Source organism: Eumetopias jubatus, unplaced genomic scaffold (assembly GCF_037043125.1).
Source record: "Eumetopias jubatus isolate StellerSeaLion01/CBP00866 unplaced genomic scaffold, mEumJub1_p1.0 scaffold_11, whole genome shotgun sequence".
Taxonomy (NCBI): Eukaryota; Metazoa; Chordata; class Mammalia; order Carnivora; family Otariidae; genus Eumetopias; species Eumetopias jubatus.
This window is the reverse complement of record NW_028274817.1, coordinates 60,659,428-60,685,258: the sequence shown is the minus strand read 5'-3', so window position 1 is coordinate 60,685,258 and position 25,831 is coordinate 60,659,428.

The window sequence follows — 25,831 nt, the reverse complement described above, 5'->3', positions numbered from 1 at the left end:
AGCAGAGCTGGCTTCTAAAAGTTCTGATTTTGTGCTCTGCTGCTCTATCACTTGCCAGTAGTGGCTGATGGAGGCCCCTTCCCCCGCCGTCTTTCTTCCCAAATATCTCTTCGGATTCACTTCTCAGCATGCACGCCCTACCCTGCAGAAAGTGGTGGCTTTTCTGTTCAGAGAGTTGCTGCTATTCTTTTCTTCAATCTCCTTTTGAGTTTGTAGGTGTTCAGAATGTTTTGATCCCTATCTAGCTGAATTCCTGGGACCAGACGAAATTTAGGTCTCCTACTCCTCTACCATCTTGCTCCTCTCCCCTACCCCCACTTGTTTATTTTAGATGCTGCTTCTATTGTTTTGGTGTCATATTCAAAAAAGCATTGCCAATATCAATAGCAAGGAAATTTTTTCCCTATTTTCTTCTAAGAAGTGACATCATCAAGATGGTAACATGGGTCATTCCCAAATTCTGTCCACCTCACAAGAAGATCAACTAACATCTATCCATAGATAAGACACCATTGTAAAAATCCCAGAACCCAGAATTTGAGCCAAAACACCACCCGGGACCACAGAGACCAAGAAAGACAGCATTGGAAGAGTAAAAGGAGTGGCTACACTTTGACAGCATCACCTCTCCATTATGCCAACATCACAGTTAGAGGGCCCTCTTGGTCCTACAATTTCTCCAGTGGCATAAACCCCAAGGTGGATATCTAGCTCCACCAGTGTTACTGGATGCTTCCCAGGAAATCCACTTGTGAATCACATCACAGAAATGATTGGGGGGAATCTGTGGGACTTGAACACTGAGGATAAGATAAAGATTCACAGCAACCAGTGCTCAGAGCATGGTGGGCCTCTTTCCTGCTTGTAGTGACATAGGAGCAGAGGTCTCAACCAGTGGTTCTGCCCATCTTTTGAGTCAGTGGCCCTATGTGGCCAGGGAGCTGGGATGGCTGTTATGATTAATTTTTGTCTCCTTGAGCCATACCAGCCATGAAGTTGGTTCTATGACTCTGGGCACAGAAGCAAATTCTCAGATCCACACAAATGTTGATATAGTCTCCAGTCCTGACTGACAAGGAAGTTTGGCCAGAGAATGTGAGCAGTTGTGGAGCCCCTCCTACACCCTGCTTTCCCTGGAAGCCAAGCTGGGAGTCCATCCCAACTGTTAAATATACCTCTGGTCCTGCATAACCAGGGAGCCTGAACAGTGACACTGGTGCTCAGCCTAAGATACCACCCAACTGTGAACCCAGCTTATTGCCTCACTCCACAGAACAGTGTTGCCTAAATTCTTGACTAATTGCTGGGCACATCCTATGGCCTGTCCCAGACAGAAAGTACAACCAGTGACCCCAACCAATTGTGGAGCATAACCTGAGGTTTCACACAATGTAAGATCCTGAACAGGGGCCCCACCCAACTATAGAATACAATCTGCAATCCCATCCAAATGTGGGGTATAGCTGGAGGCATTTTTTTAATTTTTATATTATGTTAGTCACCATACAATACATCATTAGTTTTTGATGTAGTGTTCCATGATTCATCGTTTTTTGTATAACACCCAGTGCTTCATGCAATATGTGCCCTCCTTAATACCCATCACTGAGCTTTTCTTGATGACAGAGCTGAGCCAGCAACCTTGCTCAACAGCAAAGCACAGCCTGTGGCCCTGCCCAACCCTGATGTGCTGCCTGTGCCCCCAAATAATAGCAGAACATAACCTGAGACATCACCCAACCAAGAAAGAATGCAAAACCAAGACCATACCCCTGCCCAATTATGGAATCCAACCAGGTACAAAACCCTGCCAGGAAGCACAACCTGTGATCTCACCTGAGTAGAGGTGATTACAAAACCCACCTAGTGGCCCTGCCTGAGGGAACAGCTATTAGCCCCATGCAATTAGGAAGTACACCCAACAACCACACTTAAACAAGGAGACCAGCCAACAGGAGCAAAGAAGAGTAAAGACAGAAGCATTCCCTTAACTTCAGAGCATGGGAAATGGTCTTGCCCAAATAGAGACACCTATAGCATGCCATGTCTGTCCAAGATGCTACCAATTAACTCATCCAGAAATCCAAGCTGAGCTGACAAGTGCACAGGTAACAATGCAAGAAACCATTGCACTAAAATGAACAGATACCAATGCACAAATATTCAAATGCACATATACCAATGCAAGGAATTAAGAATCACAAAAAATCAAGGATACATGACACCATCAAAAATAAAAACCAATACACAAAAAAACCTCCAATAACTGAACCTAAAAAATGGAGAACTGAGAAATGTTGAAAGAGTTCAGAATAATCTACAGAAGTTCAGTGACAGTGGGTTTAGCAAGAACAACAGACAACTATATAAAATTAGAAAAATAATTCATCATTTATTGAAGAAATGGTACTGGGAAAATTGGACAGCTATATACAGAAGAATGAAACTGGATCATTCTCTAACACCATACACAAAGATAAACTCAAAATGGATGAAAGACCTCAATGTGAGACAAGAATCCATCAAAATCCTAGAGGAGAACATTGGCAGTAACCTCTTTGACATCAGCCACAACAACTTCTTTCAAGATACATCTCCAAAGACTAATGAAGCAAAAGCAAAATGAACTTTTGAGACTTCATCAAAATAAAAAGCTTCTGCACAGCAAAGGAAATAGTCAACCAAACAAAGAGGTAACCCACCGAATGGGAGAATGTATTTGCAAATGACACTACAAATAAAGGGCTGGTATCCAAGATCTATAAAGAACTTCTCAAACACCACACTCAAAAAACAAATAATCAAGTCAAAAAATGGGCAGAAGACATGAACAGACACTTCTCCAAAGAAGACATACAAATGGCTAACAGACACATGAAAAAAATGTTCATCATTAGCCATCAGGGAAATTCAAATCAAAACCACATTGAGATACCACCTTACACCAGTTAGAATGGCAAAAATTGACCAGGGAAGAAACAACAAATGTTGGAGAGGTTGTGGAGAAAGGGGAACCCTCTTGCACTGTCGGTGGGAATGCAAGTTGGTATAGCCACTTGGGAAAATAGTGTAGAGGTGCCTCAAAAAATTAAAAATAGGGCTACCCTATGACCCAGAAATTGCACTTCTGGGTATTTACCCCAAAGACACAGATGTAGTGAAAAGAAGGGCCATATGCACCCCGATGTTCATAGCAGCAATGTCCGCAATAGCCAAACTGTGGAAAGAGCCGAGATGCCCTTAACAGATGAATGGATAAAGAAAATGTGGTCCATATATACAATGGAATATGACTCAGCCATCGGAAAGGATGAATACCCAACTTTTGCATCAACATGGATGGGACTGGAAGAGATTATGCTAAGTGAAATAAGTCAAGCAGAGAAAGTCAATCATCATATGGTGTCACTTATTTGTGGAACATAAGGACTAGCATGGAAGACATTAAGAGAAGGAAGGGAAAAACTAAGGGGAAATTGGAGGGGGAGAGGAACCATGAGAGACTATGGACTCCGAGAAACAAACTGAGGGTTTTAGAGGGGAGGGGGGTGGGGGATGGGTTAGCCCAGTGATGGGTATTAAGGAGGGCACATACTGCATGGGGAATTGGGTGTTATATGAAAACAATGAATCATGGGTCACTACATCAAAAACTAATGATGTATTGTATGGTGACTAACATAACATAATAAAATTAAATTAAATTTAAAAATATTGCATGAACAAAATTAGTAGTACAACATAGAAATAGAAATCATTTAAAAAATCCTAGAGTTGAAGAATGCAATGAATAAACTAGAAAAAGCAATAGAGACCATCAATAGTAAGCTTAAACAAGCACAAGATAGAATAAGTGAATTAGAAGATAAGTCATTTGAAGTTATCCAGTCAGAGGATCAAACACTGCCCACAGCAGGCATGGAGAACCTTTGCAGATGACTGCCCTGAAAGATAGGGCAATCAAAACACAACAGCAAAGTGCATGCTGCACACACCAGAGATGCTCCCTGAAGTGCCAGGCCTGGGACAATACATGTCTATACTACAAAGTAATCTACACATTTAATTCAATCCCTATCAAAATACCAATACAATTTTCACAGAGCTAGAACAAAGAATCCTAAAATTTCTGTGGAAACACAAAAGACCCAGAATACCCAAAGCAAACTTGAAAAAGCAAAGCAAAGCTTCAGGCATCACAATTCCAGACTTCCAGTTATATTACAAAGGTTTATTAATCAAAACATATGTTACTAGCACAAAAATAGACACAATGATAAATAGAACAAAATAGAAAACCCACAAATGAACTCACAGTTATATAGGCAATTAATCTTTGATAAAACAGGAAAGAATGCCCAAATGGGAAAAAGTTTCTTTAACAAATGGTGTTGGGAAAATTGGACACCAACATACAAAAGAATGAAACTGGACTAGTTTCTTCCACTTTCTTACACCAAAGACAAAAATAAATTCAAAATGGACTAAAGTGCTAAGTATGAGATCATAAAAATCCTAACAGAGAACCCTATTATTACATGGTATGTTAACCACCTGGAATATAAATAAAAACTTAAAAAATATAAAGTATATTACAAATCTATAGAAATTAAAGGAGTATGGCATAAAACCAGAAACATAGATCAATGGAACAGAATAGAGAGTGCAGGAATAAATCCACACATATATGGTCAATTAATCTATGACATAGGAGTGAAGAATATACAGTCTTTTCAGTAATAATGCAAAAACATATACCAAATAAAAAATTGAACCGCTATCTTACACCATACATAAAAATCAGTTCAAAGTGGATTAAGAACATGAATATAAGAGCCAAAACCATAAAACTCCTAGAAGAAACCATAGGAGTTAAGCTCCATGGTGTAAGTCTTGATGATAGCTTTTTCTGGCACCAAAAGTTAAAGCAACAATAGCTAAAATAAACAAGTGGGACTAAATAAAACTAAAAAAGCTCTCCATAGCAAAGGGAAGCTCAAAAAATGAAAATAAAACCTGCCAAATGGGATAAAATATTTGAAAATCATATATCTGATAAGGAGTTAATATTCAAAATAAATAAAATTGGTATGAGTCAATAGCAGAAAAAAATATGATTAAAAAATGGCTAGTAGATCTGAATAGATACTTTTTTTCCGATGTACAGATAGACAACAGATCCATGAAAAGACACTCAACATCACTAATCATCAGGGTTGATTTGATGATTTGATGCAAATCAAAACTACAATGAGATACTATTTTACACCTGTTAGAATGGTTATTATCAAAAACATAAGAAATAGCAAGTGTTGGTGAGGTTGTAGATCAAACGAACTATGCACTTTTGGTGGAAATGTAAATTGGAGCAGTCACTAGGGAAAACATTATGAAGGTTTTTCAAGAAATTAAAAATGGGATGCCTGGGTGGCTCAGTTGTTAAAGTCCTAAGATTGAGCCCTCATCGGGTTCCGTGCTTGGTGGGAAGCCTGCTTCTTCCTCTCCCACTCCCCCTGCTTGTGTTCCCTCTCTCGCTGTGTCTCTGTCAAATAAATAAATATAATCTTTTAAAAAAATTAAACATAGAGCTCCTATGCAATCCAGCAATTCCATTTCTGGGTATTTATATGAAAATAAATAAAAAAAAACATACTAACTCAAAAATATGCAAAACCCCCATGTGTATATATTCATTGCAGCATTATTTACAATAGTCAAGATATGGAAACAACCTAGGTGTCCATCAATGGATGAGTGTATAAAGAAAATGTGATGTGTGTGTGTACTGGAATATTATACAGTGGGATGCCTCAGTGGTTCAGTTGGTTAAGCATCTGCTTTCAGTTCAGGTCATGATCTTGGGGTCCTGGGATAGCACCCTGAATTGGGTTCCCTGCTAAGTGGGGAGTCTCCTTCTCCCTCTCCTCTGCCCCTACCCCCTGCTTATGTACTCTCTCTCAAATAAAATCTTTAAGAAAAAAAGAATATTATTCAGCTATAAAACAACAAATCCTGCTTTTTTTGACTATATGGATGAACCCTGGGGACACTATGGTAAGTTAAATATGTCAGACAGAGAAAGACACATAGTGTATGATCTTATTTTAAATGGAATGTCAAAAAACAAAACTCCTAGAAACAGCAGATTTTTGGTTGCCAGTGATGGGGTTATGGTGGCAAAGATGAGTGAAGGCGGTCAAATTGTGGAAACTCTATTAGATAAATATGTAATGGGTATATAATATATAACATGGGGCCTATAGTTAATAATACAATATTGAATATTTGAAAGTTGCTAAGAGTGTAAATCTTAAAAATTCTCACCATGAAAGAAATAATTGTAAATATTTCTGGTAAAAAATATTAGTGCCCTGATCATGGTAATCACTTTTACAATATAATTCATTTTAATTTGGTCTTTTAACTTTCATGCTACATTTATAAGTGATTGTTCTACCACCTTTAGTGTATGTTTGCTTTTACATATGAGTTTTTCTTTCCTTTTATAATTTTTGTACTTCTAATTATGGCCTTTTCTTTTAACTTTAAAAAAATTCCTTTAACTTAAAGAAATTTTTTAAACTTTTGTAAGGCCAGTTTAGTAGTGATAAACTCCTTTGACATTTGTTTGGAAAACTCCATGTCTCCAATTTTGAATGACAATCTTGTAGGGTAGAGTATTTTGGTTGTTTTTTTTTTTATTTTAAATCAAATCATTATTTTGTACACCTTCAGCTTACACAATATGTCAATTATATCTAAATAAAACTGTATAAAAAATGAAGGTAAAAAGAAGTCACTGTCAGGGAGAAAAATAGCTGGTAGTTGTCAAGTGGCTTTTCCTCTCTATTTTTTACTTTGGTTTTATGGTTTCATGTTTTACATTTATGTCTAATCTATTTTTAGTTAATTTGTGTGAATGGGGTCAGGTAGGAATTAATTTTATTATTTCACATGTGGATATCCAGTTTTCCTAGAACCATTTATTGAAAAAATAATTTATTCCCAAATGTTAGTTTTTGGTGAGCTTGTTAAAAATTAGTTATTATGTATTCATGAGTTTATTCCTGGGCTATATATATTGTTCTATTGATCTATGTATCTTGGTTTTTTAAAGATTTTTCCATTTATTTTCTAGAGAGAGAGAGAGAGCACACGTACAAGCATTCAAGAGAGGGGGGAAGGGTGGAGGGAGAGGGAGAAAATCTCAAACAGACTCCCTACTGAGTGTGAAGCCCCATGCAGGGCCTGGTCCCACCACCCTGAGATCATGAGCTGAGATGAAACCAAGAGTTGGATGCTAAACCTAGGCACCCCTATGCATCTGTTTTTATATCAATACTATGTTGTTTTGATTATTATAGCTTTGTAATATAATTTGAAATCAGGAAGTGTGGTTCTTCCAACTATCTTCTTTCTCAAGATCGCTTCACCTATTAGGGTAAGTTCATGATTCTATAGGAATATTATGATTGTATTTTTTGGGCGCCTGGGTGGCTCAGTCGGTTAAGCGACTGCCTTCAGCTCAGGTCATGATCCTGGAGTCCCGGGATTGAGTCCCACATCAGGCTGCCTTCTCAGCAGTGAGTCTGCTTCTCCCTCTGACCCTCCTCCCTCTCGTGCTCTCTATCTCTCAAATAAATAAATAAATAAAATCTTTAAAAAAAGGAATATTATGATTGTATTTTTTATTTTAATATGAAACATGCCATTGGAATTTTGAGAGAGATTGCATTAAATCTATAGATTGCTTTTGGTAGTATGAATATTTTTAAAATATTAATTATTCTGATGCATGAACATATGATCTTTCCATTTATTTGTGCTTTCTAAAAATTTGTTTCCATATTAAAATATATTGAATGAATAATAAGACATTTTACTATTCCTACATTAGACTGAATGTATTCTAGGAAAATGGTATACAAAATGAGTTTGGCCTTTTAAAGACTGCTTTTCCATTATATTTTTTGTTGGAAATTTGCTAATATAGTGTCATACTGTTAATAACACACTCACTTCATATCTCCACAGACATGTCACATTTTTCTTAGTCTACAACTTCAAATGCAGTGTTTGTTTTGTAATCTATCATCATATTATTTTCCCTAGATTTACTGAGATGTATTTGACATAGACTGTTGTGTAAGTTTAAGGTGTATGACATAATAATTGTATATACATCTATATTGCAAAATGATTACCACAAGATTAAACTGTTTTTTTCTTTTGTATGGTGAGAAATTTTAAAATCCAGTCTCTTAAAAACGTTCAAATATACAATACATCATTAGCTATAGTCATTATGGTATACATTACATCTCCAAAACTTATTCATCTTATAACTGGAAGTTTGTCTTGCAGTTTCAGTGTACAGATCTTTTCCATCTTGGTTAAATGTAAATAGAATTGATTTCTTTTTTAGATATTTTATTGTTAGCATATAAAAACACAGCTGATTTTTATGTTGATTTAATATATTGTTGCTTTACTGAAATTGTGTACTATGCCTAATAGATTATTTTTGGAGTTTTTAAGATTTTCTATATAGAAAGTCATGTCAGATGCAAACAGAACATTGTACTACTTCCTTTTTTATTTGGATGGTTTTAAATCTTTTACTTGCCTAATTGCTTGGGCTTGCTTCCAGTATTATGGTATTATGGTTAATAGAAATGGCAAGAGTGGCCATGCTTGTCTTGTTCCTGAACTTGGGAAAAATTAGTTTATACCATTGAATATAATGTTAATGTGGGGATATAAAGATATAGATGTAGATATAATCTTTATATTGTTTTGTTCAATTATGTTTGTTAGTATTTTTTTGAGAAATTTTGCATCTCTGATCATGAGGGACATTGGATTATAATTTTCTTGTAGTGTCCCTTTCTGGCTTTTATATTAGTTTAAAAATACTGGCTTCATAAAGTTTGGAAGTGTTCCTTTCTCTTTAATATTTTAGATAATTTTGAGAAAGATTGGCATTAATTTTTCTTTACATGATTAATAGACTTCATCATTAAAGCCATCTGGTCCTGAATTTTTCATTGCTGGAAGATTTTTTATTACTGATCCCATTACTTCTTATTAGCCTGTTAAGTTTTTTATTTCTTCATGATCATTCATGAAAAGTTGCATATTTTTAGGAATGTATTTGTTTGTTTTAAATGATCAAATTTGTTGAACTATAATTGTTCATAGTAATCTTTTATTTGTGTTATATCAGTTGTCATATCTCCTCTTTTACTTACAATTTTATTTGAGTCATTTCATTATTTTTCTCATTTAGTCTGGCTACAGGCATACTGATTTGATATATCTTTCTAAAAAACCACCTCAGTTTTATTAACATTTTCTATTGTTTTTCTAGTCCCTATTTTATTTATTTCTGCTCTAACATTTTTTTTTATTCTTTTGTTTACCTTGGGCTTAGTTTGTTCTTTTTCTAGTTGCTTGAGGCATGAAGTTAGATTATTTGAGATACGTATTTTTCTTAATATAGGCAATTATGCTAAAAGATTCCTCTTATAACTATTTTGCTGCATCCCATGAATTTGTGATGCTATGGTTCCACTTTGTTTGCCTCAATATATTTTTTAAATTTTTTATTGTTATGTTAATCACCATATATTACATCATTAGTTTTTGATGTAGTGTTCCATGATTCATTGTTCATGACACCCAGTGCTCCATGCAGATTGTGCCCTCTTTAATACCCATCACCAGGCTAACCCATCCCCCTACGCTTCTCCCCTCTAGAACCCTCAGTTTGTTTTTCAGAGTCCATCATCTCTCATGGTTCCTCTCCCCCTCTGACTTACTCCCCTTCATTCTTCCTCTCCTGTTATCAATATATTTTTTTTAATTTCTCTTAAATTCTTTGACCCTTTGTTTTTTTCAGGAGTATTTTGTTTAATTCCCACATATCTGTGGGTTTTCCTGCTTTCCTTTTGTTATTAATTTCAGGTTTCATACAACTGTGATTTAAACAATTAAAACATTGGTATGATTTCAATCATCTTAAGTTTATTAAGACTTTTTTTTTTACCTAATATATACTTTATTGGAGAATGTTCTATTTGTGCTTAAGAAGAATGTGGTATTCTGCTGCTGCTGGGTGGAATGTTTTTTATACTTCTGTTAGGTCTATTTGGTATCTAGTATTGTTAAGGTTCACTGTTTCCTTATTGGGATTTCTGTCTGGATGACATATTCATTGTTGGAATGGGGTTTTGAATTTCCCTACTATTACTGTGTTTGCTATCTATTTCTACATTTAGGCCTGTTATTAATTCCTTTCTATGCTTAGGTGTTCTTATGTTCTGTATGTATGTATTTATAATTGTAAAGCCATCTTTATGAATTGAACCTTTTATCATTAAAAGTTGTCTTTATCTCTTGTTACAGTTTTTGAATTGAAGTCTATTTTGTCTAATATAGGTCTAGCTACATTTGCTCCCTTTTTGGTAGAATATCTTTTTACACCCCTTTATTTTCAGTCTATGTTTCTTTTTAAGCTGAAATGAGTCTCTGGCAGTCAATATATAAGAGAGGTGTTTTTATTTTTGTTGTTAATGCAGCCACTCTGAATTTTTTGATTGGATAATTTAGTTCATTTACATTTTGATTAATTATTGATAGAGTAGAACTTATTATTACCATTTTGTTTATTGTTTTGTTTTATTTTATTTTTTCCTGTTTCCTTGTGTTTTCCTTTGTGATTTGATTATTTTTTTACTGGTATGTTTGATGTTTTTCTCCTTATTTCCTGTGTATCTATTATAGGTTTCTGTTTTGTAATTACCATGAGGATTACATAAAACATCTTATAGTTACAACATTCTATGATAAACTGTTAACTTCAATCATATATAAAAGATCTATGCAGTTACTTTTCTCCCCACATATTATATTTTTGATTTTGCAATTCATTTCTTATATCATATGTCCAATAACAATATATGTAGCTTTATTTTTGACACTTTTCTCTTTTAACATTTATACAACAATCAAAACTTATTTACAACCACCATTGCAGTATTAGAACATTGAGAACTTGAGTATATATTTACCTCAAAAAGTGAATTTTATACTTTTACGTATTTTCATGTCATAATTCACATCCTTTTGTTGTAGCTTGAAGAGCTCCCTTTAGCATTTCTCACAAGACAGGCTTAGCAATGAAGAATTCCATCAACTTATGTTTGCCTTAGAAAGCCTTTATCTAGGGGCACCTGAGTAGCTCATTCAGTTGAGTATCTGACTCTTGATTTTGCTCAGGTCATGATCTCAGGGTTGTGGGATCAAGCTTGCTATTAGGCTCCATGCTCAGTGGGGAATCTGCTTGAGATTGTCTCTCTCCCTTTCCCTCTGCCCTTCCCCCTACTTGCTCCCTCTCTCTCAAATAAATAAAACTTTTTTTAAAGGAAAGCCTTTATCTCTCCTTCATATCTCCCCCCCCCAAAGTTTTTATTTAAATTCCAGTAAGTCAACATACAGTGCAATATTGGTTTAGGTGTAGAATTTAGTGATTCATCACTTAAATACAACACCCAGAGCTCATTACAAGTGCCCTCCTTAATCCCCTTCACTGACTTAACCCACACTTCCATCCACCTCCCCTCTGGTAACCATGAGTTTATTCTCTATAGTTAAGAGTAAATTTCTTGGTTTGCCTCTCTGTCTCTTTTTCCCACTTTGTTCCTTTGTTTTGTTTCTTAAATTTCACATATGAGTGAAGTCATATGATATTTGTCTTACTCTGACTGACTTAGTTCACTTGACATGAAAAGATGTTTAACTCACTCATCGTCAGGGAAATACAAATCAAAGCCACAATGAGATATCACCTCACATCTGTCAGAATGGCTAACATTAACAGCACAAGAAACAACAGGTGTTGGTGGAGGTGCAGAGAAAGGGGAACTCTCTTATACTGTTGGTTGGAATGCAAATTGGTGTAGCCACTCTGGAAAACAGTATGGAGGTTCCTCAAAAAGTTAAAAATAGAACTACCCTATGACCCAGCAATTGCACTACTATGCATTTACCCAAAGGATACAAAAATACTAATTCTAAAGGATACATGCATTCTTATGTTTATAACAGCATTATCAACAATAGCCAAATTATGGAAAGTCCACATGTCCATTGACTGATGAATGGATAAAAAGTGTTATATATACATACAGTGGAATATTACTCAGCCATAAAATATAATGAAATCTTGGGGCACCTGGGTGGCTCAGTCGTTAAGCATCTGCCTTCAGCTCAGGTCATGATCCTGGGGTGCTGGGATCGAGTCCCATGTCGGGCTCCCTGCTCCGCCAAGAGCCTGCTTCTCCCTCTCCTTCTCCTTCTCCCCCTGCTTGTGTTCCCTCTCTCGTTGTGTCTCTGTCTGTCAAATAAATAAATAAAATCTTTAAAAAAATAATGAAATCTTGCCATTTCCAATGATGTGGATGGAGCTGAAGAGTATTATGCTAAGTGAAATAAGTCAGTCTCCTTCATATCCTAAGGAAAATTTTGCCAGATAAAATGTTCTTATTCAACAGGTTTATTTTTTTGTTTCTTTCAACACTTTGAATATATCAACCTATTCTCTCCTGGCCTACAAGTTCTCTGATGAAAATCCACTGTTAACCTTATGCTGGTTCCCTTGTATGTGATGTCTTTTTTTTTCTCTTGATGCTTTGAAAATTATCTCTTTTTCTTTAATTTTTGAGATTTCGTTATATTATGTATAGTAGAAGTTATTTTTAATATATTTTTTAAGATTTTATTTATTTATTTGACAGAGAGAGACACAGCAAGAGAGGGAATACAAGCAGGGAGAGCGGGAGAGGGAGATGCAGGCTTCCCCCTGAGCAGGGAGCCCGATGCGGGGCTCGATCCCAGGACTCTGGGATCATGACCTGAGCCAAAGGCAGACACTTAACGACTGAGCCACCCAGGCACCCCTGTATTGTAGAAGTTCTATTTGGGTTTGGTGACCTTTGAACTAATGTACCTGGATATTTATCCCCAGACATAGGAAGTTTTTAGCCATTGCTTCTTCAAATAAGCTTTCTGTTCCCTTGTTTTGTCTTCTCTTTCTGGGTCTCTTATATGCAGATGGTCCTATATGGTCCCTTTTAATGGAGTGTCCTAAATCCTGTAAGCTGTTTTCAGTTTTTCATTCTTTGCTTTTCTTTTGACTGAATAATTTCAGGAGATCTATATTCAAGTTCACAGTTTTTTGTTTCTCTGATTGAGTCCTATGGACACTTTCCATTGTATTTTTAATTTTATTAATCATATTCTTCATTTCCAGAATTTCTCCTTGGTTCTTTTATTATAATTTCTTTTTCTTTAACTTATCCTGTAGTTCTTGTAACTCTGTTTAAATTTTCCTGGGTTTGTTAATTTGTCCACCTGTGTTTCTTTGAATGCCACTGAGATTCAAATTAACTAAATTATTTTGACTTTCTCAGTAATTTGTATACATTTATTTGGAGTCAATTACTGGAAGGTTTGTATTTGTGTGTGTGTGTGTGTTGTCGAGTTTCCTAGCTTTTGCTTTTAGTGGCTTTGCATTGATAACTGCACATTTAAGTAGGCAGTCATCTCATCAATCCCTTTTAGATTAGCTTCACTGAGGAAAGACTATCACCTGCAGTTGGTTGTGAAGGTTCTGGCTGGTTAGAGCACAGCATCTCCTTTTCTTGAGAGGGCACAGTAACATAGTCTTTGTGTAGCTCCATCAGCTCAGGTCAACATCACCAAGGAATGCAGCAGTCCTCAGTGGCCAAGTCTGCAGATGTATGTGATGGCAGTGATGACTAAGGTTGTTGATGTCCTCAGTGGCAAAAGCTGCTGTGGTATTCCTGTCCTCATTTATGCACATAGGAAGTAGCTGTAGCTGAGATTTTGTTTAATGCTGGATCTGGCTCACTGACACTCAGAGTGGCAGCATAACCAGGTACTGTATTCAGGGGTCTGAGTAACAACCATGGTGCCTAGGTTTCAGGGCGCAGGTGCACTTGCTGTAATAGTGGCTCCAAGGTCTGATGTGTAGGCATGTATAAATTCCCCATAGAATGGAAATCCTGGAAATCCAGGTCTCTGGTTGCTACAATGACTTATGCCCTGGTGTAGGAGGATTGACATATAGCAGTTGCATGGGCCCAAGATGACAGGGTAGTGGTGACCTGGGCCAAAGTGGTAAGACACAAAAGCAACATGACCCTTGGGATGGTGGAGGTCACAACCCTGACTCAATCCACAGGGGGTTGGATGCAGAGCAGTGACTTAATGATCACAACTCTGACGTAGGCACCAGGTAGTGGGGTACAGAGTATCAGCAATGCTTCCTTAGTGGTGGTGGGTTAAAGCCCTGACTCATGACCCAGAAGGTTAGGATCCAGCACCACAGCATCTCAGCTCCAGGGATGGTCAAATTTGTTACTTAGGATTAAGTGTGCACAGCTCCATTCCCACAGAAGATGAGGTGTTAAGTTATCCCAGTCCTAGAGGGTTTTTTTTTTTTAAGATTTTATTTATTTATTTGAGAGAGAGAAAGTGAGGGAGTGTCAGAGCTCGAGAGAGAGATAGAGCACGTGAGCACCAGGAGGGGTGGAGCAGAGGGAGAGGGAGAAGGAGACTACCCACTGAGCAGGGATCCTGATGCGGGGCTTGATCCTGGGACTCCATCCCGGGGTTCCAGGATCATGACCTGAGCCACAGGCAGATGCTTAACCTACTGAGCTACCCAGGTCATCCCAATCCCAGAAAGAAAGGTGCAGCAGTGACTTGGGTCATTGAGGTCAGGTCTCACCATGATGATATCTTCAGCTCCAGAGAGAAGATGCAGTGGGAGGGAATCCAGGTAGTTAAATTACCTGGGTTCAGCATAGGTAGAGGCTGTAGGGCTCCTCAGTAGCAATGGCTAAAAATGTGCAGTGATGAGGATTGCTGGGGTCCTCTTGTTTTCCTTTCCCACATGGGGTAAAATCCTTCCCAGGGGATCCTTCCTGGCACCAAGTTACTTCAAACAGAATAGGGAGATGTAGGTAAAATGCCTTACTATGTTTTTCTAGGCAGCCATCCTTAGTTTTTGTGCTACACGGTATTTCTACTGCGTATTTATTGTAGCCCAGGACTTTTCAAAAGCTATATTTATTGGTTTGTATTTGTTTATTGTTTTGTTTTGTGGAGGGAAAAAGCATTTTGGGTCTCCCAATCTGTCATCTTGCTGATATCACTTCTATAATTTCTTAACACTGATTTGTGTTGACAATAATTTTACATTTTAATTAAGTATAATTTAATATAATATTCCTTTTACCATTAGTGAATGTTATATCCTAATTAAAAAAAGATAGACCTTTGTTTGTAAAAAACCCAATGCCATGAAGATATTCTCCAATGTTTTCCTCTGAAAGCTATTATATGCAGGTTTGTGATAAATTTCAAATTAATCTTTTGTGTGATGTGGAAATCAAAGTTCATATTCTTTCATATACATATCCAATTCCTCCACCACAATTTTTATTTTATTTTTTTTGCCTATTTAGCTTCTTTGTCAGTTTTGTTGATAACTTAGTGCCTAGATGTGTGTGGGTATATTACTAAATGTTCTGTTCTCTTGTATTAATTGATTTGCATAACCTTATGCAAATGTCTTACTGTCTTGATTAATATACATTGATATTAACTCTTTTTAAAGATTTTGTTTATTCGTTCTAGACAGAGAGAGAGAAAGAGCACGGGAATGAGCAGAGGGAGATGTACAAGCTGACTCCTTGCTGAGTGTGGAACCTACTTGAGCTCAATCTCAGGACCCTGAGATCATGACCTGAGCTGAAACCAAGAGTTGAAAGCTTAACCAACTGAGCCACCCAGGTGCCCCACCTTTATACTAACTCTTGAAATCAAATAGTGCTAGTCCTGTAACTCTATTTTTTTTTTTTTTTTTGCCTCTCTGGAATTGTCATGTCTTATTTGAGTTCCTGGTTTACATAAGTTTTAGAATAAACTTGTCAATGCTATTAATTTAAAACCTTGTTAGAAACATCATAAGAATTGCATTGCTTTTATAGATCAATTTCAGGATAACTGAAATCTTAACAACTTTGAGTGGTTCAATCATAAATGTGTTTTTTTTATACTTTTAGAGGAAATACACTTTTTTATTTTTTATTTTTTTACTTCTTAAATTTTTTTAAATTAAAATTCAATTAGCCAACGCATACTACATCATTACTTTCAGATGTAGTGTTCAACAATTCATCAGTTGCATATAACACCCAGTGCTCATCACATCCGGTGCCCTCCTTAATGCCCATCACCCAGTTACCCCATCTCCCACCCACCTCCCCTTCACCAACCTTCAGTTTGTTTCCCATAGTTAAGAGTCTTTCATGGTTTGTCTCCCTCTCTGATTTCTTCCCATTCATTTTTCACTCCCTTCCCTTATGATCCTCTGCACTGTTTCATATATTCCACATATGAGTGAAACAATATGATAATTGTCTTTCTCTGCTTGACTGATTTCACTTAGCATAATACTCTCTAGTTCCATCCACATCAATGTAAATGGTAAATATTCATCATTTGATGGTTGATATACAATATACAATATTGCATTGTATATATACCACATCATCTTTATCCATTCATCTGTCAAAGGACATCACAGCTCCTTCCACAGTTTGGCTATTGTGGACATTGCTACTATGAACATTAGGGTGCAGATGCCCCTTATTTTCACTACATCTCTATCATTGGGATAAATACCTAGTAGTGCAATTGCTAGGTCATAGGAGAGCTCTATTTTTAGCTACTTGAGGAACCTCCATGCTGTTTTTCAGAGTGGCTGTACCAGCTTACATTCCCACCAACAGTGGAAGAGGGTTCAACTTTCTCCACATCTTCACCAATATTTGTTATTTCCTGTCTTTTTAATTTCAATGATTCTGACTGGTGTGAGGCAATATCTCATTGTGGTTTTGATTTGTTTTTCCCAGATGAAAAGTGATGTGGAGCATTTTTGCATAAGTCTGTTGACCATTTCTGTGTCTTCTTTGGAGAAATGTCTGTTCATATTTTCTGCCTATTTCTTGACTGGATTATTATTTTTGGGGGGGTGTTGAGTTTGAGAAGTTCTTCATAGATCTTGGATACTAACCCTTTATCTGATATGCCATTTTCAAATCTCTTCTCCCATTCCACAGGCTGCCTTTTACTTTTATTGACTGTTTTTTTGCTGAACAGAGGTTTTTTATCTTGATGAAGTCCCAATAGTTCATTTTTGCTTTTGTTTCCCTTCACTTTGGAGATGTGTCTAACAACAAGTTGCTGCAGCTGATGTTAAATAGGTGCTGCCTGTGTTCTCCTGTAGGATTTTGATGGATTCCTGCCTCACATTTAAGTTTTCCATCCATTTTGAGTCTCCTTTTGTGTATGGTGTAAGGAAATGGTCCAGTTCCATTCTTCTGCATGTGGCTGTCCAATTTTCCCAGAACCATTTACTGAAGAGAATGTCCTTTTTCCACTGGATAGTCTTTCCTGCTTTGTCAAATATTAGTTGACCATAAAGTTGAGGGTCCGTTTCTGGGTTCTCTATTCTGTTCCATTTGATCTATGTATCGATTTTTCTGCCAATACCATGCTGTCTTGATGATCACAGATATAGCTTGAAGACTGGGATTGTGATGCTACCAGCATTGGGTTTCTTTTTCCACATTCTCCTGGTGATTTGGGGTCTTTTCTGGTTCCATACAAATTTTAGGATTATTTGTTCCGGCTCTGTGAAAAATGTCGATGGTCTTTTGATAGGAAATGCATTGAATGTATAGATTGCTCTGGGTAACATAGACATTTTAACAATATTTATTCTTCCAATCCATGGGCATGGAATGTTTTTCCAAATTTTGTGTCTTCTTCAATTTCATTCATAAGTATTCTTTAGTTTTTAGAGTATAGATCCTTCACCTTTTTGGTTAAGTTTATTCCTAGGTGTCTTTTGATTTTTGGTGCAATTGTAAATGGGATTGATTCCTTAATTTCTCTTTCCTTAATCTCATTGCTAGTGTATAAAAGTGCAACTTATTTCTGCGCATTGATTTTGTATCCTCTCACAGTGCTGAATTCCTGTATGAGTTCTAGCAATTTTGGGGTGGAGTCTTATGGATTGTCCACATAAAGTATCATGTCATCTGTGAATAGTAAGAGTTTGACTTCTTGTTTGCCAATTTGAATGCCTTTTATTTATTTTTGTTTTCTGACTGCTGAGATTAGGAATTCTAGTAATATATTGAACAAACTAGTGAGAGTAGACATCCTTATCTTATTCCTGACCTTAGGGGAGAAGTTCTCAGTTTATTGCCATTGAGAATGATATTCACTGTAGGCTTTTCATAGATGGTATTTATGATATTAGGTATGTTCCCTCTATTCCCTACAATGTGGAGAGTTTAAATCCAGAAAAGATGTTGTATCTTGTCAAATGCTTTTTCTGCATCAATTGAGAGGATCATATGATTTTTGTCCTTTCTTTATTAATGTGATGTATCAGGTTGATTTATTTGTGAAGGTTGAACCACCCTTGTAGCCCAGGAATAAATCTCACTTGGTCCTGGTGAATAATACTCTTAATGTATTGTTGGATCCTATTGGCTAGTTTCTTGGTGAGTATTTCAACATCCATGTTAATCAGGGATACTGGTCTGTAATTCTCCTTTTTATGGGGTCTTTGTCTGGTTTTGGGATCAAGGTAATGCTGGCCTCATAGAACGAGTTTGGAAGACTTCCTTCTATTTCTATTTTTTGAAACAGCTTCAGTAGAATAGGTATTATTTCTTCTTTAAATGTTTGGTAGAATTCGTCTGGGAAGCCATCTGGCCCTGGACCCTTGTTTTTTGGGAGGTTTTTGATTACTGCTTCAATTTCCTTGCTGGTTATGGATCTGTTCATATTTTCTGTTTCTTCCTGTTTCAGTTTTGGTAGTTTATAAGTTTCCAGGAATGCATCCATTTCGTCCAAATTGCCTAATTTGTTGGCATATAGTTGCTCATAATATGTTCTTATAATTGTTTGTATTTCCTTGGTGTTTTCCATGGCCTCTCCTCTTTCTTTCATAATTTTATTAATTTGGGTCTTTTCTCTTTGAGAAGTCTGGCTAGGGATTTATCATTATTATTCTTTTAAAACCAGCTTCTAGATTCGTTGATCTGTTCTACTGTTCTTCTGGCTTCTATTTCATTGATTTCCACTCCAATCATTATTATATCTCTTCCCCTGCTTGGTTTAGTCTTTATTTGTTGTTCTTTTTCCAGCTCCTTTAGGTGTGAGGTTAGCTTTGTATTTGAGATTTTTCTAATTTTTCAGAGAGATTTGCCTTGCTATGTACTTCAGTCATAGTACCACTTTTGCTGCATCCCAAAGGTTTTGAAAAGTTATGATTTCATTCTCATTAGTTTCCATTTTATAAATTTTTTTTTTTTTAGTTTCCTGGTTGACCCATTCATTATTTAGTAGGATGCTCTTTAACCCCCAAGTGTTTGAGTTCCAGTTTCAAAGCACTGTGGTCTGAAAATATGCAGGGAATATTCCCAATGTTTTGGCATCAGTTGAGACCTGATTTTTGACCCAGTATGTGATCTATTCTGGAGAATGTTCCATGTACAGTCCAGAAGAATGTGTGTTCTGTTGCTTTAGATTGGATTACTCTGTATATATCTGTGAAGTCCATCTTGTCCCATGTGTCATTCAAAGCCCTTGTTTCTTCGTTGATCTTCTGCTTAGATGATCTGTCCATTGTTGTGAGTGGGGTGTTGAAGTCCCCTACTATGATTGTACTATTATCTGTTTCTTTAATTTGGTTATTAATTGGTTGATATCATTTGCTGCTCCCAAATTGGGGTATAAATATTTATAATTGTTAGATCTTTTGTTGAGTAGACTCTTTAAGTATGATATAGTGTCCCTCTACATCTCTTACTACAGTGTTTGGTTCAAAATTTAATTGTCTGATATGAGAATTGTCACCCAAGCTTTCTTTTGAGGTCCACTCGCATGATAAATGTTTCCACCTCCTCACTTTCAGTTTGGAGGTGTCTTTAGGTCTCAAGTGAGTCTCTTGTAGACAGCATATGGATGTGTCTTGCTTTGTTATCCAATCTGATACCCTGTGTCTTTTGATTGGAGCATTTAGCCCATTTACATTCAAATAACTACTGAAAGATATGAATTTAGTGCCTTGTATTGCCTGTAAAGTCCTTGGTTCTATAGATTGTCTCTGTTTCTTTCTGGTGTATTTTACTCCTAGGTTCTTTCTTCGCTAACAGGTCTCCCTTAATATTTTTTGCAGGAATGGCTTGGTGGTCATATATTCTTTCAGTTTCTGTTTGCCCTGGAAGCTCTTTATTTCTCCTTCCATTCTGAATGACAACCTTGCTGGATAAAGTCTCGGCTGCATGTTTTTCTCATTTAGTACCCTGAATATGTCATGCCAGTCCTTTGTGGCCTGCGAGGTTTCTGTGGGTAGGTCTGATGTAAGTCTAATGTTCCTACCTGAAGGTAAGGAACCTGTTTTCTCGAGCTGCTTTCAGGATTTTCTCTTTATCTCTGAAATTTGCAGCCTTCACTATTATATGTCGGGGTGCTGATCTGTTTTTATTGATTTTGGGATGTGTCCTTTCTATGTCTTGGACATGAATGCTTCTTTCCTTAACCAGATTAGGGAGTTTCTCAGCTATGATTTGCTCCAATACACCTTCTGCCCTCTTTCTTCAACCTCAGGCTCCCCTATAATTCTGATGTTGGTATGTTTTAGAGCATCACTGATATCTCGAATCCTCTCCTCATCGTCTATTAGTTGTTTTTCTCTCTTTACACCATCTTCCTTCCTTTCCATGAATCTGTCTTCTATTTCACTGACTCTCTTCTGCCTCATTGACCTTAGCTGTTAGAACATCCAATTATGACTGCATCTCAGAGCATTTTTAATTTCGGCCTGATTAGATCTCATTTCTACCCTAAGAGATACTCTAGTGTCTTTTATGCTTTTTTCAAGTCCAATTAGTAACTTTATAATTGTTATCCTGAATTCCAGCTCTGACATTTTACTTATATCCATATCAATTAGATCTGTGGCAGAGAGTATTATCTCTGGTTCTTTCTTTTGTTGTGAATTCCTCCTTCTAATCATTTTGCCCAGGTAAGAATTGATGAACAAGTGAACAAAATCAAAAATATCAACCATGACCCAAGGAAATTACACACTAGACAAATCCAAAGAGGTCAGAAACCAAAATGAAAAGCAAAAGAAAAAGAAAAAGGAAAAAAAAGGTGGGGGGAGACTATATCTCATAGGGTGGACAAAACAGGGTAATCTAGTTGATCTAGATGATCTAGTCCTGAGTGTATTTTGGCCTGTGTGTTAGAAGACACTAAATCCAAAAACTGTAAAGAAAACAAAACATATATATACAAAAATAAAATTAAATAGAGTGAAAGGAAGCCAAAAATAAAAAATATATCTATAGAATGTAAATGTAAAAAATGAAAGTTAAAAAAAGACTTAAAAACAAAAAGTTGATAAAATAAAAAACTATTTGAAAAGGGAAAAAATAAAAAAAAGAAATGGAAAAATTTAAACTGAAGAATAAACGATCATGAGAAATAACTTCGAATTCTATATACTATTTTCCTCTAGCATTGGAGTTTTACAGTCTTGTGTGGTATGTAAATTTGCTGTGCCCCTGTTCTTCCAGTTGGTCTTCTGGTGGAGGGGCCTGCTGTGCTGCTTCTCAGATGTCTTTGCTTGGGCAGAGTTGCACCTCCCCTTCCTAGGGGCCTGGGCTCAGTGTAATCTGGTCCTCTTTATAGGTTTTGTTCCCTGCAAGCTTCATGCATTGTGGGAATTCATAATGCCTGGCTAGATAAGATTTAATGCCTCCCTGGATGAGACTAGTTGAAAAGCAAAGAAGTGTGTCCGCAAAATTGGGCCTCCTTTGAAGTTTCTAAACTGAAAAAAGACGGATCCTTGTTGCGTCTCAGTACATTCATCCAGGGAGTAAATGCTTAGGAAAAACATTTATCTTTGGTGGTAATGCACCCCAGGTACTCCCTGCCTGTACGCACTTCACGAATATAGCTTGTTCTAATCGCAGGATACTCTCTATGTCTCTGTCCTGATTATTAAGGCTTCTCACTCCTTTTTGTTTTTATGATTCCCTTGTTGCATTGATAACATTCACAATAAAAGTGGAGGCGGAGTTTGGCCCGGGACCTTTCGCCACTAGAGCGTCTGGTCCCCACACCTTCTCCTTTCTCTTACTTAGGTATCTGGAGTAATCTTTTCATTCGCTGCCTCAGGGTTTACTGGCCAAACCCAACAATGCACCTTTTAAGAGGATCAAAATAAAAACGGCCATTCCCCAATCCCAGCCCCAAAGCTGGAAAGATCACGGTCCCCTCTCTTCAGTAAACCCTCAGGAATAAACTGTCTTTAATTTGGTGTGTGTCAAACTCTGCAGACTCCTGCAGTCCCCAGTTACACAGATTCCCCCCTGGGGAAGGCAGAAGGTTGCCTGCTACTGTACTTTACAGGGCCCCTGACCTGAGAGCTGATGTCAGGTCATGCACACACCCACTTTTCCCCTCGCAGAGGAAGGCAGAGGGGCCCCAAATTCCTGTCCTTTGTGCTATTCCCATGTGAGGAATGGTCACCCAATGGAACCATGGCTCATGGTTTATGGTGAACCAAGCTGAGAGTCCCCTCCCGGGCTCCCTGACTTTAATCAGTTTCCCCTCTCCAATGCTTGGGAACTCTACTGATTCAGGCATCCCCATTATTTCTGTGACTCTGGGGATCCTGAGACCACGCTGTCCCACCTAGAAATTTGCCCCTTTTCACCACCTGAGCTCCTTTCTGAAGCCTTTCTCCACAATCCTGAGCTATGGATTCCATAGTGTTATAATGGTTTTAAGCTGTGAAGCCTCAGAACATCACAACTAGATTAACATTGATGTTCTCAGATTTGGGAAAACTACATAATTAACAAGCTGTAGTGAAATTCAATTAAATTTGAATTCATCTGTGAGGCATACAAATCAAAGCTAAGAGCATAAATGTGAAATGTTAATAACAAGCCTGGGAAAGTAAACTGTGAATCTTCATTTCTAAAATTGACCCAACCTTCTATATTGGGTCAGTATATTGTATTTAGGTGTTATTAAAAGTGGTAACCTAATTAAATTCTAAATTATGAGGTATACATCAAAACCAACATTTCACAAATACACTTTTAAGGCATAACAAGGGTCACTATTCTAGGCAGTGAAAATGGTTTCTTGGTATCTATAGTGCAAGTAATAGATAATCCAGAAATTGGACTTTATTGATACTTGGGAATTACAATTAAATTTGAAGGCATTTTATAAAAGCAAAACTACACACCTAGTCATTTTGGCATATTAAATTATCTTTAATATTTTTTCTAAAAAACAGTTGATGTTTATATCTATGATAAAATTTACACAATATCTACTGTGTCCATCTAATCCCATCAAGAAAAATTGTTTTTATTGTGTTAGTAATTCAAAATAACTTTGCTCCAAAAACTTGCTGATTTAACACTCCAGAAGTTTTTACTAAGGGCTGTTTTTATAAAAACTGCTATTGCTTCTAATTTAGAGTTCTTAAAGGAAGAGAATATACTTTCACTAATTGCCCCTCCTGTGCCAAAAGAAAGTCTAAAAAAATAAGTAGGCATCTTCATAATTATAAAGTTGTTAAGGTAGTATTCGAGATTTTCTATTAAGTCAGTGACTGTAAGGAGATCTACGGCATTAAAAATGTTGTAAACAGTTACTCAGTGCAGCAAGTAGCCTGAGTCCATCCATAATGGCTGTACCCAATTTTGACATCATGTTATGGGTAAATGTGCACTGGAAAATAAACCAAAGAACCACAATATATCTTATACTTCTGTGAACTGTGTTTTGTGGATAACTTCAGTTTTCCCAAAAGGTTGATATATTTCAATAATTTGACTACATCACTGCTAATTCTGAGTTGGCAAAGGTAGCTTAACCAATTACCACTATGTTTTGGTACTAAGGGATGTATCTTTCAATAAGGTTATTGAAATGCAATAAATAAATAAATAAATAATTGAAAAATAATTTCTCATACCCTTTGTACTTCACCTTTGCTTTTACTTCTCTTTTATTTCTCAACTTATTTACTTGAGTTCTCTTTCTTTTTGATGAACATAGATAAAGGTTTATTAATTTTGTTTATTTCTTCAAAGAACCACTTTTGGTTTCATTGATTTTTTGTTGTTTTTTTTAGTCTTCTTTTCATCTATTTTTTTCTAGTCTTTATTATTTTCTATTTTCTACTAGCTTTGGGCTTCTTTCCTTTTTCTTTCTAGTTCTCTTAGGTGAAAATTTAGATTATTTATTTAATGTTTTTCTTGTTTTTTGAGATAAGCATTTATAACTATTAACTATCCTCTTTATTTATTTATTTTTTTAAAGATTTTATTTATTTATTTGAGAGAGAGAGAGAATGAGAAATAGAGAGCACGAGAGGGAAGAGGGTCAGAAGGAGAAGCAGACTCCCTGCTGAGCAGGGAGTCCGATGTGGGACTCGATCCTGGGACTCCAGGATCATGACCTGAGCCGAATGCAGTCGCTTAACCAACTGAGGCACCCAGGCGCCCACTATCCTCTTTAAACTGTATTCACTATACTCTTGATTTTGGACCTCTGTGTTTCCATTTTAAATTGTGTCCACATATATATTTTTTTTATTTCTTCTTTGATTTTTTTGGTTGACTTATTGGTTGTTTAGTACCATGCTTAGCTTCCATGTGTTTTTCTCAGTTTTTTTTTTTTCACCTCTGTAATTGATTTCTAGTTTCATAATATTGTGTTTGGACAAAATGCTTAGTATGATATCAATTTTCTTAAATTTATTGAGACTTGGTTTGCTTGATTTAACCTAAGATCCATCCTAAAGAATGTTTCATGCGCCCTTGAAAAGAATACACATTCTGTTGATTTAGGATGGAATATTCTGTATATTTCTATTACATACATCTGTTCTAATGCTTCATTTAAAATTTCTGCTTCTGTATCAATATTCTGTCTAGACATACCCACTGATGTAAGTTGGGCCTCAATAGCAACTACTATTAATGAATGTAAGAGTTTCACTTTTTTCTTTATCTCTGTTCATATTTGCTTTATGTATTTAAGCAATCCTATGTTGGGTACATAGATATCTGCAATTATTATATCCACTTGTTGGATTGGTTCTTTTATCATGTATATGACTTTTAATCTCTTGTTATTATCTTTGTTTTAAAATTTATTTTGTATGATATAAGTATAGCAGCTTTGGCTTTTTGTTTTTTTTAACTTCTATTTGCTTAGGGTATTTTTTTTTCCATCCTTTACTAAATCTGTATGTGACTTTAGGTCTGAATGGATATCTTCTAAATAGGATACATATGGATTTTGCATTTTTATCCACTCAGTCACCCAGTGTCCTTTGAATGGAGCATTTTGACCATTTATAATTAAAGCAATTATTGTTAGGTATGTACTTATTTCCATTTTGTTAATTGTTTTCTGGTTGTTTTAGTAGTTCTTTTCTATTCTTTTCTTCTTCTTTTGCTCTATCCCCTGGTAAGAGATGACTAACTTTAATGTTATGCTTGGATTCCTTTCTCTTTATGTTTTGTGTATCAGTTGTAAATTTTTGGTTTGTGTCATGGCATTCATAGAAAACATCCTAAGTATATAGCAGTCTGTATTAGGTTGATTTTCACACAAG